We start from the raw sequence: 18135 nt of genomic DNA, 5'->3' as shown, positions 1-18135 counted from the left end.
CTTAATTTCTTCATGAAGGCATTGTTACCCCAGGATATCTCATGTTGAGGTCTCAGAGCCACCAAAGTTCACAAATGGTATCTGGTTACTATCTACATGAATTGTACTACAATGGTAAGTCAGGAACCAACATGGACTGATGAGGCACGGTGACCCTCTGATGACCATCTGTCATGTTCTGTGAGAGCTGAATTTTCAGAGCAAGGGATAAAGCTTTATTATTGAGTACAATAAACTGAAATGGTTAAGCTTGAAGGTGATTAATGCAAGGACATCCTTTGCTGGAGATGAGAATGTTTGGATAGAGTATGGCTTCCCAGCTTGAGAACGATTTCCTTCCGTACAATACTAATTGTTCTTATGTGCACGTATTTTTTATTTAGATAGATGTTTGTGTGAGCATCTGTGTCTGTGTTGAGAAGCAGGAGCACAATAAAAAAAAAAAAAATCAATCCAAGCATGCAAATGAAAAAAGCCTGTTCTTTTATGAAGAAAATGGGTCTGCTCTCTTTTGGTTGCATTGCTTACATAGTTGTTAGTTTAATCTTTACAATAAAGTTTTTGTATTCTTTTTTAAATGTGTGGCAAACTAAGGAACTGGAACATAGGTAGAAATAATACATTGGGGTTACAGGAAAAAAAAACTGGCATGACTTTAAAGGCACACATTTTATAACACCGCATGTGCAAAGCATTATAATAATTGCACTGTGCACATCTGTAGCAGACAGAGTGAACAACGAATATTAAAAACACATTCCTAAAGCTGGCCCAGAAGCTTGGCAGAGGTATTTTATACGGAAGACCTGTACTAGAGCCAAAATGGCTGATCTTCTGCATCTAGAACTGGTGTGCTTTGGTGGCAGCTAAAGTGATGGGCTTGGTTACAAGTGAGGGCACTGGGGAGGATCATGGAAAGGCTGATCTAATTGCCATTGCTTTATTCCCTGTCTTTCTACTCCACAGAAGGTATTTTGCTGAGGAAATCTGGCTGGAGCCCTCAGTGGCTGCAGCTCAAAACTGCTGTAGTGCCAGAAAGAGGAGGAAAATGGATGGATATGGAAGCAAAACAGTGACAAACAAATGAGTCTGAAGCCCATGCTGGGAACACCTGGCCCCTCTTCCTTGTAAGAAGACAGAGACACCCAGGTTTCCTTTACTGCTAGTGAAGATGGACAAGATAAGTACCCACACTGAAGTTATGTGGTTCCTGTTAACTGATGATGCATACCGTTTAATTACTGGGATATGCAGCATATTAAAGTAGTTTTATGAGGAAAAAACAATGGGATATCATTCAATTAAAACAGTCATGCAGACAGTGGAGAATGCAGTAGCCACCTCTCATGGAATGGTTCATCTTTCCAGTAAAGAGCAACTCCAGAATGGTTTGAAGATTCTGATATTGCTTCATGAAGCAAAAAGCAGGATATTATGTTTTTGATTTTATAGCAGCAGGAGATATGTCATGAAAAGCCCCAGAACTCAGAGGCCTTTTGCAAGCTCAGAAGAATAAACTTCCTGCCAGACCCTAAAAATGGGAGAGATGTCAAGATGTCCCAGCTCTGAATCTAGAGGCTTTGCCATGAGATTGCACACTGTGCAAGCAATGCTCAAAATTTTATTCTGTCCTATAGCAAGAGGAACATGGAACGTTTGGTCTACAGGCCCAAATGGTAATCATTTAACAGGGGACTGATCTTCTTTTCCCTTTTCTCTTCTCTCTTTATGTTAAATACATTCACACATCCACATTATTTTAGTTATTAGGACCATTATCTCCCCTTCCTTTTCCTTCTCTTTGCACCTCAGAACTTTTCTCTTAGGATATCTACAAAAGTTAACAATTCTGATGCTGTTGCCCACCACGTTCACCATCACTATTTCACTGGTGCCTTTTACTTCTGTGTTAATCAATCTGTATGATAGATTGATACCATAACATTTTTAGAGGAAAGACCATCCTCACATTCTGTGATCATGTAATGTCAACCAGACCTATGAACTAGGGTGCTCAGAGGTGATGCTTTTATTATTACCATTATTAATTCATCTGTGGTTAAATCTCTAACAAGTACTATTTAAGATGAGGTCACATATTGAATGACTGTTTTGGACTTCAACAACTTCATTGTCACAATAAAGATTTTAAAATCATACTATTAAAAATAATAAAACCTGAGACTTTTCCTGAGGCAATGCAAAATAGATGCTTCCTTTTTTGCTGAAAAGTGGGGATTTACCAGCAATTCTGTAACATTAAGAGCAGAGCTTAGAGGAAAAACAAACATTAAGAGATTAACAAAGTAATAAGAAATGAAAACACTGGATATTTATAAGCTAATAGTCACAAAATTCAGAGATGCAATGAATTTCAATAGTAAACATGTCGGTCATCTAAAAAAAATAATCATAATCCCATTTACTTTTATTTCCTTCTTTGACATACTTTTTTAGTTAAATAAACTTAGCAAAGCTGTGAATTGCTTAGCCCCAACGTGTAATATCTTCAAAGACAATTAACAGCATTCAGAAAGGCTCTTTGATGTGAAATTAGAGAAAATTAATGTATTAAAAAAATACGCATTTGAATTTTGATTAAGTAACCCAATAAAGAGCCATTCTGAGATGGATTTGGAATTTGTATTCCTTAAGCAGGAGACTTATGGTTTGCCTACACTCAAGCAATAGGTCACTGTGTGTTATAGTTTCAAGACAGTTATACACAAAAAGTATGTAAATGCCATGGCAGTCATCTTCCTTTTTAAGATGTCATGTATCAAAAACTCAGAGTGAGCTAGATATTCTGAAATCTAATGAGAATTATTGAAACCTAATAGTTCTGATGTTGCATGATTCAAAAAGTACTGTAGCTGTCTTGAAATGTTGCAAAGAGCAAGAAAGCCAGTTGAGTTGGAGGAATGTGCTAATTAAGGAATACTCTAGGAATGTAAACTCAGGTATGTTTCCAAGAGGCTATGGGAAGAAGAAATCTGATGCTAGCTATCAGGGGAAAGGGAGTTACACTTCATGTAAATCTCAAACCTACATTCCCAAGAGCCAGAGATAAGGATATAGCAAAAGGAAGGCAGACGAAGTGGGAAGGGATCCATCTTGGACAGAGAATGCAACCTGGAATGGTTCTGGGGTTTTGGATGTCTGCCTTTTTTCCTTCCCTCATGTCTTCTATTAATGTTATAAATCTACTTTGCAAGATGGTATTTAAGAGACGAAGAACTACTAAGCTGCTGCCTTAATTATTGAGGCTGACTACAGCCTCAGAGAGTATGATCTGAAACAAAGCACCCTCCAAGAGAGGCTAGCCAGGATCTATTGCCACCTATCATAGATAAGTAATATCTCAGAGAAGTCATGAATAGCACTTTGAAGAAGAGACTAATCCCAATTTTTTTAAGCTCTTGGAAGAATGTTGCTTTTCAAGGATCCATCAAGCTTAAGAATGGTCCAAACCAGTGAGCAGAAAATCAAGGATGCCTGCATGGATGAAAAAGGAGCTCCTGATGAACCTCAAACATAAAAAGAAAGTGTGTAAGCAATGGCACCAGGATTGGATTTCCAAGGAGGAATATTAGAGACACCGCCTGAGTGTGTTAGTATGGTGCTAGTAGTTGAGGCAACGTTGAGGCTACTAAGTTGAGACAACAGACATGAAAGTCAAGAAGAAAAGCTTCTTTTTTACTGTGAGGGTGATCAAACACTGGCACAGGTTTCCAAGAGGAGTTGATGTGTATCCATCCCTGGGCATCTTCAAAGCCCAACTGGACACAACCCTGATCAACTGCCTCTATCTGACCCTGCTCTGAGCAGAGGTGTTCAATCAGATGATCTGCAGAGATGCCTTCCAAAGTCAGCGATTTGGTGACTGAGTTTACTTCACTTATCTTTTTAGTTTTTTTGATCAATAACTTAACTGTTTTGTTACTGTAATGCTAATTGATTTGGCTTCAAGCTTGTCTGGTGCCCAGTGAAATTTCAGGTTAATCTAACAGCACATAAATTCACCTGTCCATGATGCTAACCAAGTTTGGATATCGGGGTGTGTGCCATTAAGGTGCCAATTAAAAATCAAATAAAAACCAATTTTGGTACCATCACATTCCAAGCGAAATGGAACAGACTGCAGCAAGTTGCCAATTTCAGAGTGTTTCCAACAGAGAACAACAAAGGTGAAGCAAACTTCAGTTATAACTGCCCCTTATGTCCTCATGACATGCAAAATGTTTGTACATCTTATGGAGAAGTAGGTGAGGTGGACAACAGGGAAGGTAGAACAATTCACCTTCTATTTCCCTCCACTTTTTCTCATGGATTTGAAGTGTCACAGTCCTATTGCTCTGAAAGTGTAGGCATTCCATGAAGGAGAAATATGGAGCTGTAAAGCTTCTACTGGAAGCTTCTGCTGCAAGTACACAGCATCAAGGAGGTAATACAGTTTGGCATGGGGATACTGGAAATTTGCCACAGTACAGTTTTGCAGGACCCAGGAAAAAATCAGAGACACTCTGGGCGGGAACTTAAAAGTGGAATGCCCAACTATGTTCTTAACCTTATCCCTCATATCCTGTGCACAGTTTTGCAAGATGGACTTCCAGTACAGTCCTGCTGTAAACCCGGAGCTGTAGAATCCTCATGAGTCACTGTTAAATAGCTACGTCGATGCAGGCATAAAGTATTAAGTTAATTAATGCATTTAAATGAAGTGTCACAAGATGCTGTATAAAATCTCTTCATCTGTATCAAATGGTTTTCTTTTAAGGAAAGAAAGCAAACACATTTATATAGCCTTGGGGAACAGTTTGCCTAATGGTGATGTCAGAAAGTTCATACAGCAGTATCTAGGATTCACCTGCCAGTAAATGACAGCTTACTGACAAGTCTGTCTTCATTTGCATACATAAAGTCAGGAAAAAAATTAAGTTTTACAAGTTTTAAGGCATGTTCAGTTTGAAAACAGTCTTAGATGTTGTAGCAAGGTAGTTATGTGAAAAAAGAGCTTGACAATAGAATTCAAAAAATGTTGCTATCCCTTTTAGCATGGCTGATTTCTTTTGAAGGTCAGATAATGAAATCTAACGCTATTCAATTGCTGGATAACCTTGAAAACACATTTGTGGTATGAGGGATGCATGCTAAGTTTAGCTAAACTCTCTGATTACTATTCTACACAGGTTATTTTAATCTTAAGGCATGATTGTTTTCCTCCTCCAAAAGACAGATTTAGAGTTGATAAATTCTGTAGGGAATAGGTGAATAACATAACGTATGAATTATTATTTACATTAAAATGTTCCAGTACATAAAATCATATGAAAATATATATCATACATATCTTCACCTCTGCACTTCGTGATATAGGGCTAGATTAAGATCTTACTGTGGTTTTATTTTGGGCATGAAACTCCATTCATTTCAGGGGAGTTACTCCAGGCTTACCTCCAGAACAAACACTGATGCAAGTTCAAATCATGATGAAGATATGGATTTATTGATTTGTGATTTGTGATTAGGGTGGGGAGTGTAGGTTGTTTGTTTGTTTGCTTTTTTTTTTTTTTTTTCCTTTGGATTATGGGTGTGAGAACTTCCCTTAGAGGAATAACAAGAACTGGTTGTAGGATTTCTATGACTAAATGCATCTCATACCATCAATAACTGTAATTTGTTTGAAAGGCATGCAGAAAACAGTTGTCTTTACACTGGCACGCAGAACATGTTGCAACTGCAGTGAATAGAACAGAGAAAAACCCTGAACTGGTCAGAAATAAGTTATTTATGGCTCAATTCATGGACTCCACTATAGCATTAAGACTCTTGCCATGGGACATCTGAAGGCAAAGTAAATGGATTTACCAAAATTATTATGTCATTGGGAAAGATGCAGGGTTAAAATCAGAATGTTTAGACGTTTGACAATAACCAGACTTCTATGGAAATATAAAAGTAAGGACTAGTTTGTGCTGCCAAAAATTCTAGCCAACAAATAGAATTCCTCCCTTTATTCTAATTCTGTGTGACAAGAACTGGTGAAATTATTACACAGAGTGGTACAATACAGGGAAAAGTTTGACATGGTTATGAAACAAGCAAGCCTGATGCATGTACTATGCTATAAAATAATGCTAAGAATTGAAGACATGTGCATAACAGCAAGAAAAGAACTTTAAAAACTTAAAACTCACAAATAACGTGAGTTTTTTGAGGTATAAAATTTCCACTTCCAAATTCACAGGTTTTATCATTTGGCAGGGAATAATAACTCATTCTATCTATGTTGTTTTCTGAAAATCCTACAGCTTTCCTCTCAACAAATTTAATTTTTATAAAACTGAAATTGTGCTTCTTTTATAGCTTCACATTGCATTATTCACCTGCAAGTGAACCCTATTATATCAGAGAAGTGATGGAGAGCACAGGCAGGTTTTGAAAAAAAGACCCTCATCCTAGCAATCATTCTTCTCCTTCTTTAATATTTATATTCCTATAGTGCTCAAAGACTTTGTTGTTCTGTGGGATACAAACACAGTGATACCAATCGACTCTTTTCGATGTACTTGCAATCAAAGCATCAAAAAAATGAAATAAGCAGGGAGACTTAAAAAAAAAGAGAATATTTAAAAAAGGATAATAGCTTGCAAAGCTTGTAAGAAGGTTGCTTTTCAGTCTCAGTTTTGACTTCATATTTTAAGCAGTCTCTGCAGCAGATGGAAGAGATGTCTTCAGCATCCTAAGCAAGGGTAAGACTGTCAGAAATCAGAGAATTAAGACTGATCTGGAAAGAACTGAGGTCACATAACATAAAATCCAGATTCCTCCTTGTGATTGTTATTCTGTGTTAACTGTCAATTTAATAGGCAATAAGTCTACTTGATCAACATACAGAATGTTTCCCACATGGAAAAAGATTTTTTTCAGATTAGACAACAAGCTGATAAGATAATGCCACACCATAAGTCCAGAAAAAAATCTTGACTGATAACTGTAAAATTTAGAGCTAATTTTGCATAGCTGTCTTAGAGAAAAATGACTGGGGGGGGGAGGGGAGGAGGGGGGGGAGGAAGCAACCCAAATATCTGCTGATATATAAATGTGAGAACTAAAGAGCTAAAGAAATTAGGTTAACCTTCAGATGAGTGTGCAAGGTAGAATCAAATCTGTACAGCTGCATTCATTTTGTTAAGTAGTAAAACTGGGAGAGGATTTTTTTAAGGTAAGCTACTAGATTTTGCAAAGAGAGGAGAGGATGGAATGTGAAAGAGGCTTTTTTTAGTGATGGTCTCAATCTGAGGTCTACAGAGAACTTTGAAATTGTTTGCAAAAGGTGACTGTGGAAATCAAGCTCATAAATACTCTATAGCAATCCACGTGTTAATTTTCATTGGGGTTTCCACTTCTCCTAGTGAATTAGTAAGGGGCTACAAATCAAAAAAAGTTGAAAACCATTGGGCTGTGGACTAACCTCTGTCCTCAAATATGCACCCAACTCTCCTCACAGGTCCTGGGAATGGTTCTAATGGCTGAAGAATCGGCCTTATTCATCCAACAGTCATTAAGAAAGAAAAGTTGTCCCTGGCTGAATACTGAGCAGGCATAGGTATATGCCAGATAATGGAGAGTCCCAGTGTGCAGAGAGGCTGTAATTCACCCACGGGGTCCCGGCGAGTGCATGTGCTTTAACTGCACAGCGGTTTGAATTCAGCCTTGTGTTTGCACCACAGCCATCTGGTGCTATTTAAAATATATACTTTTCAACTTTCACCTTTTAATCTTTCTGGTTTGAAAACATACACCGGTTCAAAGGTTACCTCTCTTAACCTTGAGCAATTCCCTTTCAGAAACAGCACTGAAGGTTTATTATCATTACTTTTACTGGTGTAAATGAAGGGGTAATTCTCTATTGTGGTTTGTACACACATTTTGAAATAAACCAAAACACAATTGTTATACATTTAAAAACACATTTTCCATAAGTTCTATGATTTTTAGGTGCCTCCATTCTGGGAAATTCAAAATGAATGGCTTTCTCAGGGGCCTAATTATCAGATGGGCTGAGACTTAAAACCTCTCCACTGCCCCCAAAATACCAGAATCAGAGGCACCCAGGAATGGAAGTAATGATTTAAAACTCTGGCCATACATGGTCATGCAGATGCATACAAATCACTCTGTGAGACTATGTTCTGCCCTGTCTATGATAACAGAAAAACATAAAGTCACCCCAAGTATGTTTTCCACCGTCAGGACTGAGATGCACAACATCCTTTTCCTTCCCACAACCAGCAGTTTCCCATAAGGAAAGGTGCTCTAAGGAACCCAAGAACCTTCATCTAGTGAATATCAAGACAGCGTGTAAGCAAGCTTGTTGTAGTCATATCCATTTTTTTTCAGTGCCCTCGAAGTAGCCTTGACACCAGTTTCATCTCTTCTTTTAAGCTGACCACTTATATTTAATATCACCCAAATAGTTTATCGCTGCATGAAGATTTGCATCATGGAAACTGAAGCATTCATACAAAGGACTCCTCTCTCAGGACCAGTTCTGTATGGAATTTGAACTTCTATTTTAAAAGAATGCAAATTAATACTATTATTTCAAGACAAACTGTTTCCTGGACCAATTTAAGAAAGGAGCAAACTCAGTGGAGACATAACTGGCTCTGTAAACACCATTTGAAAGAGCCTAAATCTTGCCCTCCTATGTTGTCCTCATTCTTAGGACTGGATTTCCAGAATTGCAATACTTGTTACTGATTATTTAATAGGGCTCCAGATTCCCAGGGACTGAGGGTGTTGTATGAGAAGCATACCTCTCATTTGTTCTCAATTTTGAGCCTAAAATTTGAGTTTTTCTAACAAGTTAGATTAAGTCTTATTTCTATACTACTTGATTTACAAACGCATTTCAGCATCAATTTAAAAATGTTGAATAACACAGGATGGGGGCTGTAAGTTTTACCATTGCACAGCAGATTTTAAATATCACACACAGAGTATGAGAGGAAAAAATTCTCTCCCTTACATTTAAAAAAAAAAAAAGTGAACTCCTAAAAAGGATTTACATATATTGCTTCAGGCTGCTAGCCACTTGCCTACAGGTGGGTGGTGTTTGTTTAATAGCTGAAATACTTTTTGACTTGACTTTCTGTTTTTCTTGTTTCCCAGGTGATTGGTTCTGGTGTTTTTAGAACTGTCTACTGCATCCTGAACATTTTCCATGCCTCAGTGACTGGGAACATTTTAAGCTGGCGTCAGAGATAGAATCTGTGGGGAAGTCTGCACACAAATAACACTTCTTCATTGTTCTTGCTCAGCAGTGATCATGCCTTTTGCAAGCTGCTTCACCCACTGCAGCAGAGAGTAAACTAAAAATAATCAATCAGATCATTTTTTTTTCCTAAGCAATCCATATTCTCATTTTCAGAGCAAATGTACCACTGGATGACAGAGGTGCTCAACTCCATTAGCACCAGCCATTGAGTAGAGCCCAACTTGGCAGGCATGTGATAGCAGCCATGTAAGGAAGCATAGGAGAGGCCACACAGGAAGATTACATAAATGAGAAACACAGTTGTAGATAAATAGTGAAGCACAATGAAATGAGCTAGACAATGTTGGATATCCTTTGGCATAAGGAAACAATCTAATTTCTGCAAGCTTTTATTCAGGAAAAATGCCTTGACATCAGCATATATAGACCACAATTTGTAACAGTGGCATTAAAAAAATAACTCCAAATCTTGAAGTAGTCTCCTAAACAGAGAACTTATGAAACAAGGGTCACCTTTGAAAGTGCAGTGAGTGATAGTTCCCATCGGAGACAAACGTTAAGCATTTTATTTTATCATATTTATCTGGGAAGTAGAAGGGCAAGGTGAACAGTAGGGTTTCGTACACTGTGTTTGGGCTTACAGATTTGGTCAGGGTCATTAAAATTGTGAAGGGTGTCTTCAGAGGCCAGAAGGAAAACAAGAAGAGTGTGATAATTTGTCTCTGAAGAGGCCTTAAAAGCTGCATTTGCCAGGATTTTGTGAGCACCCTAGACCTATATCCATTCCATCAAACTGGAGCTGGAGGCATCACAATAACTCTGGGAACTACCCTGTCTACTCATGCATGCTTTGCTGTGCAGCATCTGCCAGCAGCTCCAGGCATGGCCCCAGGCAAAAAGAGCTGTGCAAGGCAAGGAACAAAATGATAATATTTGTCAGTGGCTTTCTCCCTCTGCATTTGGTCTGGGTAAGAAATGGTAGGAAAAGAAAGGAGAAAGCAATGTCAAGTAATGGAGAAAGACACTGGTAGTACAGGTACTCTTGACTTTGCTGATAAAAAAGCTAGAAGGAAGACAGTCATTTAGAAGTGGCTCAAAAGAGGGAATTTAGGCATTAATAAAAGGTAAGAAAAGATTCTAAAAGTCTAGAAGGAACAAGATATTGAGAGAAAAATTGTCTGAGAAGCAGCTTCCTTGGGAAACAGCAAATTGCTGCATTCAGAAGATTTTGATTATCTCTAGAAGATATTAGTGGCTACCTCTTGGACCACAAATAGGTAAATTACACTTACTGACCATGTAGTAAATCTGAGGTGTCACAACTAAGAAATTCCAACCAGGTTTTGAAAAGGGAAAGAGTGTAAGTCCCCACAAAAAGCTCATTGTGGATGTTTTTGTGGAAAAGGAAAGAGAGTGCACCTTTCAGGCCTTCAAGCAAAGGCCAGAGAATTTCAACAGTGTTACACCTGAATCCTGGAGAGAGACCCAGTCTGAATCCAGCAAAAGTAGAGAAAATGGTCTCTGTCCCAGTAAATGTTCATACAATTCTATTTTACTGTTCATAATTTTTGGAAATATCTTCTCTGATGAAAGGAAAGTTCTGTGTTGAGTGTCCTGTATGTCCTCTGTACCTTTTTTTTCTTGAAGAGTCTCCACTTCCTGTATTTGTACACTTTGAAAGAAGATGCTTCTGCTTGTCCTCACATTTGAATTCTGAGTTGGAAATCCTGTGTACCAAGCCAATCCTGTGTACTTGCCTGAGTAAAGAGATTCTTTGCTAGTTCTTTACTCCTGGAACACACAGAGCTCTGAGTAAAAAGAATAATTTGCAACACATAATTTGTTTGGCAAAGTTAGCCTTTTGCTCTTTTTTCCCATGAGCGCAGCAGCAACATGGTTTCTAGAATGTACTCATTATTCAAACATATTCTCTGAATAACAAGCCGAACACTCTGTACTGTCACATTCTGCCATGACATGTTGACTGGTGATGCATCTCTCCGAAGGCTTGGCTGATCACCCTGAGGTTGAGAAGAGTTATATGGAGAAAATTTCCTGCCTCTGAGCTCCTCTCCCCCAGTTCTGAAAGCCTGGTCTGTGTGATTATAAAGGATGAACTTAGATGCACGTGGTGGGAGGAAGCATCAAAGAAGAGCCTGCTATTCTGCAGTTATGTAGTGTCTGATAGGAGAAGCAGTCTCACATGAAGGGTGTTTTTCTCTATTTCACAGCGAAATGTTTTCCTCCAGAAGGAATTTCTGGAGAGAGCTGGAGAGTGAGGAAAAGAAACTTGAGTTTTGTTTATCCCAGAACCTGGCTGACCTGCTCTGCTGGTAGTGGTGTTTTCTACCTAGATAAGACTTCCTTGTCTGTCTGCACCTCAAGTCAAGCCACTTAGCGCCAGTCCAGGGTGGGGAAAATCCCAGCAGAGCTGAGAGGGCCAGAGCATGTGGGAGGAGTTGGCAGTGTGCAAGGGAATGAGGTGTCTGCAAAAGACACAGAAAGCAGCTGGGGAGTGAGGGAAACCAAGTCAAGGCTGGTTCTAAAATGCACGTTTCCTTATCTAGCACCTATATCACACAAACATGGGAGACTGGGCATGAGACTGTTGTCATGGAAACACATGGGCAGCCTCAGTGTCTATTGTATCTCTGCTCAGTCACTTAAACCCTGGACAAAGCAAAAGTGTTAGATACCTGTGGGACCTTCCACAGCTGGAAGATATCACTTGCCTGACCATACAAACCAAAATCAGCAATAAGGTAGATGCTTGAACACAAGTTGATTTAACCTCACTGTTCTGAAGGCAAATACATGTTCTACATCACAAATTGAATTTGAAAAAATTGCAGATAGCTTATTTGTGCATGGAAACTACAGTATTTTTTCCTTTTATGAGCATTATAATAATGCATCACTTCCCTTGCTAGCTAATGTAGTTATAATCAAAAACAGTTCCTAAGTCTGGTGAAAGTGAAAGACACTACTGGAACTCAAACTGAACTTGGCACATCAATTTTTATCACCTCAAATTATCAAATTATAGTTATCAGTGTTCACATTGGGCCTGGATCTGAAGAGCACCAAGTAGCGGTAACTTGGAGGGAATTCCCACATGGTAGCTGCAATTCTTTTCCTCTCTCACAACTGTGTTCCATAGCAACAGGAATCCTTGATAGGAGGGGAACGGTTGGTTATACCAGTGCCTGTTTCCATTCTTCAAGTGAAACTCCAGTGTAATACAAACAGTGCTCTATATCAACCGCAAGACTTGCAGAGGGTGTAGATTTAAAAAAATAAAAGAAAAAAAACAACTCCTCCCAAGGCATCTTGTTTGCAGATGTTATTAAATGATTCTCTGGTGCTGGAAATACTCATCCTGGCTACATGTTGATCATAGAATACATTCCATTCTCATGGTTTTCCTACTCAAAGAGTGGAAGAAATGCTTCTGAATGTAGCAAGAGAGAAAAATACTTCTGTGTGTGGTGATAATTCTCCCTATCTTTTGGTCTGGGAGTCAGGTTTCTGCCTGAGGTGACCTGTATGAAGGAGAATGAAAGTAATTATTCTGTCAGGTTAAATATAGTTTTCTTCTACATGTCTGTTTCTTGTGATGTCAGTCGATTAACCAGTCAGTCATGTTTGTATGGCATGTGCCCACATGATGCCATGTGCTGAGAGGTACATGGCTTATTGTGCCTGTCCAGCTCAAACCTTATTTTTTCATCTATGTTTTGTGTTCTTCTTTTGCTTCCATCTTACATGTTCCTTCTTTTCTTGACTCATTCCCATCTTACCCAAATTCTTTTTTCCCTTCCCTGCCTCAGTTTTTCCTTGAATTTGATATTGTGATTCATCTCACTTTTTCTCTACCACACTGCAATTCTTCTTCACCTTTCTTGCATTTCTCCAAACCATTTCCTCATTGTTTCCACATCAGAGTAAACTACAGAGACCATTTTGCCTTTGCCTCCTTTACTACATGGTGCACTTCTCAGTCCTCCTAAGCAGAATCTAAGCCATTCTGAAAGAGGGGAAAAAAAAAAAAACACACACAAAACAACCAAAAATGAAAACCACACATCTTCATCTTAACTGCACTGGTTATCTCAGAAAACCAGTGGGCAATCTAGACAGTTCTATGGGTTATATGTAAACGCTTCCTGTACTGAGGAGGATTAAATCTTAAAGGATTTAACTTGAATATCCTCAAATCGCAGTAAAGTCTGCTTCATTTGTTTTTTTTTTTTAAATCTCATTGTTTTTCCTGATATCATGTTAGAGCATTGAATCTCCAACAGACTATTTTATATGGGGAAGAACATCTTGGCTACAGCCCAGATGGATAGGAGTAGGATTAAAGATGCAGACTTTGCATGAGGAAAAGGTTGCAAATCACTGACAGCCATCATATTCCCCTGACTGAAGCCAAAATATGTATCATACATACTTTGTTAGCTTGGTATACAGGGACTGTAAAAGTAACAGTATAAATTATTTCACCCATGTCTTCTTTGAGGCACATGCCAAGCACAGGGTGGCCTTGGAGAGACATTTGGACATCCAGTGTTCTTATGTCAGAAATTAAAAAATCAGGTGCAGTACAGATTTACATTAGCAATCTAGGGATAGGATTGTGAGAATACATTTCTCACACAGACTAATTCTTTACTTCAAATTTCACGTGGGCTTTCCCATCCAGGTAGAGGACAGTTCTGTATGAATCCTGCTCTTGGTGACCAGGAGAGGAGACATAAAAAGAACTATTCAGTGTCTCTGGTTGCAGAGATAAGTAAAAGAGTCATTGGCAATAACTCTGTAGTAATAGCAGCAGTAAGTACTGGGCACGATTTGAATCTCTTGATAGTGATACGGGGATGCCAGAATATTTATCAAGCTATTAGGAAAGGCTGTGCCTAGCTGATAAGACGACTACAACTGATGAAGTTCACCTGAAGACTCTGATGATGCTGGGACAGATTTGCAGCCAACAACGGAGGATAGCAGGGAGTGCTGCCCTTAAGAGCAGTATGTACCATTTGTCAGCAAAATTATACAATCTCCTGCCTGGGGCAAGTGTGTGGAATCTTTAATAAACAGAGTTTAGAAACATCCTTATGTCTTGGAACGAGGAATAGACTGCCCTTCCGAGAAACTGTTTTACTGAGTTGGTGGCAGAGGGGAGGGAGCTAGGAGAGGTGGTCAGAACATCAGCTGAGAGTGATTAACCCAGTCCCTATATCACACTGCTAAACTTGTGATGGTTCTGCCTTTGGAAGATAAAATTGCCCAATTTATATCACTTCATGTCTCAGTGTCATCAAATCAAAAGAATGTTCTGGCATTTTGACTGTAACTAGATTGGGAACAGATTTTTTGCTATAATAATCTGTAAGCAACATGAATAAAGAAGGATTTCTCACAGCTTTTAGTATGTTTAATCAGCACATATGCTGCATCATGGATAAGATCATCTGCTAGCACTTGAATTGAAGTTGAGAAGTGTTTTTCGCTGAGTGGCTTTTGTTAGTCAAGGCTTTAATACCTGTAGAAAGATTTTGTTAACCTCTTTACCTCAGTTACTTATCACCTGCTCAGTAAAGCATCGAATTTAGACACTTGTTTTCAGCTCTTGCTTTACTGTGGAACCTTCTCTCTACAGACGATCAGAGCTCTCTGGAACATGGAAACTGGTGTGGCCATCAGGTCATGCAAGTTCCAAATATATTTTCTGTATTTCCCTTTTTCTATCGCGTACAGGTATAGACAGGGAGCTCAACACAAACAAGTGTTTCCTTGAAGAAATTTTAAAGATTATAATCATAAAGGTTTAAGAAATTAATAGGTTTTTTGCTGTTTGCTTCCAGTAAACAGAAAATGGTACAAAGAGAGGAGGAATGGAGAGCCAGCTTGTTTTGCTGTTCACAATGAATTAAGAATATAAATGCCTAACAATGAATAAACACTATTGACAGAGAAAAGTAAGTATGTCTTAGATTTTCTCTGGCTTTTGAAACAAAGAATATCAATAGCAAAATTGTGTTTTCAAATGTGTTTTGAGTTTGACAGTGTCTCTTTGCCATTTATAAAGTACAGCGATGAGCATGTAATTTAAGTTCTTTGCTTATTTTTCAATATTGCATTCTCAGTCTTACAAACTTCCTTTGAGCTACAGAGTGACTGAACAAAGCAGGAAGGTTTGCCAATGAGTGGCTAGTTTCCATGCACATCACGCTGTGCACCAGCGCTGTGCTCGCCTTTGAACCCAACGCTGAGCCAGCGCACGTGCATGTGCTGAGAAGCGCCCCTTCCCAGTGTACTTGGGGGTTTGTTTCAGTTACCACAAGAGACCCAAGTGAGGAATAGAATGTTTCCCTAAATTTATTTGCCTATTTGTCTGTCTAAACATGAAGTATCAGTCATTTCACAGCAAAGAAAGATGTTTTCTTGGGAGCTCACATATCTGGTGTGACTGCAGATGAAATACTGAGCAACACGGATAACCCTGGAACATTAGCACTGAATCTGCAGGTAATGAATATTGCCATAGTCCATTTTCCAATGTTGTTTACACTCCTACTCTCAGAGTGTGCTTTTCACTAGTAAGCATCCTGCTCAGGATTACAGCACTGAGGCTCCAGTCTGGGAGGATTGGAGCAGGCTTAGCTGTGTCAGTAACACAAGCCCTTGAGCCAATGAACTCCCTGTCACAAGTACACAAAAAAGGCACAGCGCTGAAGCTGTCTAAACATTTTCACTGTTTCTATATGAAAATGATCATTTGGCTTAAACCACATGTAAAGATTCATGTTTATCTCAAATTACTCATAACATGCCAATTACTATCACAAAGCTCTGTTAAATTGCCTTTGGTCGAAGTAAATTGGTTCAGGTCAGAGACAGGAATTTGGGTGTCCCCCTTGCTGTCTGCTTGGCTCCAGAATGATGTTCACTCCTATATACTCTGCCTGCCTGCCTGATTGTCCTTTTGCTGGAGATGGGACATGCTGGTCTCAATCCTTTCTGATGAAATGTCAAAGTGGACCTGAATCTTACCCATCTCTAAGAGAGGTTGGTGTCATTAGAATTGTGGGCACAAGCTGCTAGGACACTGCTTTGAACAAGAGCTGCAGTCCACATACTCTCTGGACTCTGAATATGCAGTCATTCAGTTGCTGTGCCACAAACACACCTGTGGGCTTGAAGCCTTCCTGTTCCCAGTAACAGGCTTAGCAGTCACACAAGTGTCAAATTGTATGGCAGTAGCAGGTGAAGGTGGTTAATGGCATGTCCACACACAGCTTGAACAACTAGAGTTTTGCTAGTATGTAAGCCTTTACATTAGCTATCCCCGTCTTTTTGTGTATTAATTCTTCCTAGGTCAATTGCTAAATTCATATGCAAAATCATTAGCATATGATGGGATTGAATGCAAGTCTTTTACCCCACCCAGGAGCCTCTCAATATTCTCTTCTGAAGGCATCAGAGGTTGTATACTGAAAATGGATGCTTTAAAAATTATTTAGGTCTTTTGAAGACCTAAATAATTAAAAGATCCTGTAACTATTTCAAACAGAAGGCAAATGCTGATTGTCTGCTGCAGGAAAAGGTTGACAAGATTGCTAAGAGTAGTTGCTTTAGGAAAAATAGCAGAAGGTTTCCCTGATGGACTTGTAGAAGCTCCTGGAGATGGTGAGGTTATGGCAAGAGAGCAGCCAAGCATGACACAGCATGATCAGTGACGGAAAGAAGCTGCTTGTGGACAGAAGTACAAGATCTCCATGGCATGTGAATGCCATGCTGGTCCTGTTTCAGGAGGGAAGTGGAGCAAGGGTCCTGTATCCATTCTCTGTTGTACACAGTTGGTTTACCCTCAGCAAATATTGTTCTAACAGAGCCAGCTGTCAGATTTACATCTGTTGAACAGACACAAAACACTGATCTCAGTGGGAGGCAGGTACCTACTCTGCATAAGCACTTTTGCAAATCCCAAAAGGCATTTCTCCATCTTCAGGCACTTCAATATCTTTGAAAATCTTGCCCTTTGTGCCTAGCTTTACCTCTCTTACAAAAGAGAGAGAAATCTGCCTGCCTAGGAAGTGAAGCAGAATTAAATTTATTCATATTTGCTTTAAGCTTTGGAACCAGAGAAGATGCATGCCACAAAGGTGTACTTCTTGTTCAGCATAGTATACAATGGAACACCTGTGTGTTCAGTTATTTTCCATTCTGTCATTGGCCTCATTTCAGAAGATGTATCCATGAATCAGAGGAAGGCAAGGTGCCACGATAATGAATGATAGCTATAGAAAGATCACAGAGTATAAGCTACACTGTTTTGTGATTGCCCAGCAGTTCTTTTATAAGGACAGAAGCAATAGGATCCGCTTCTGGTATCCTTCTGTGCCTGAATGTCTTGCAGAAAAGAGGTAGAAAATTACTACAGGTGTTCATTATGGTCATTGTTCAAGGTGTTTGGAGATACAAAGACAGCAGATATAACAACTTGTCCAAGTCTTCAATTTTGATGTCTAAAAGAGCTCTCCATTCTCCAAAAAGTGTCCAATACTCCAAGTGCTGAGGTCCTTCTGCAGAGAATAATACGGCAGAGGTCTTCTTACCCTCACACCAGTGTTTGCTTCCCTATACATCTTGCCCTGACTGAATTTCCCAGTGTTTCAGAATCTGTTCCTGTACTCTTTTGAAAACCTGAACAAAAGCAGAGGTTGTGTTTGTGCCCTGCAGGGTCCTTTTGCCCTAGTTCTGCCATAGACTGCCTGGGGTGGAAATTTCAACCAGGCTTGCTTGCCCTGCCCTTGGATTCAGGAGTTTACTCAGACTGCCCAGTT

This window comes from Empidonax traillii, unplaced genomic scaffold (assembly GCF_003031625.1).
Source record: "Empidonax traillii isolate 1590-97213 ecotype Southwest subspecies unplaced genomic scaffold, ASM303162v1 scaffold384:size1533304, whole genome shotgun sequence".
NCBI classification, from domain to species: Eukaryota; Metazoa; Chordata; class Aves; order Passeriformes; family Tyrannidae; genus Empidonax; species Empidonax traillii.
Note: the sequence above shows the minus strand (reverse complement) of the source record.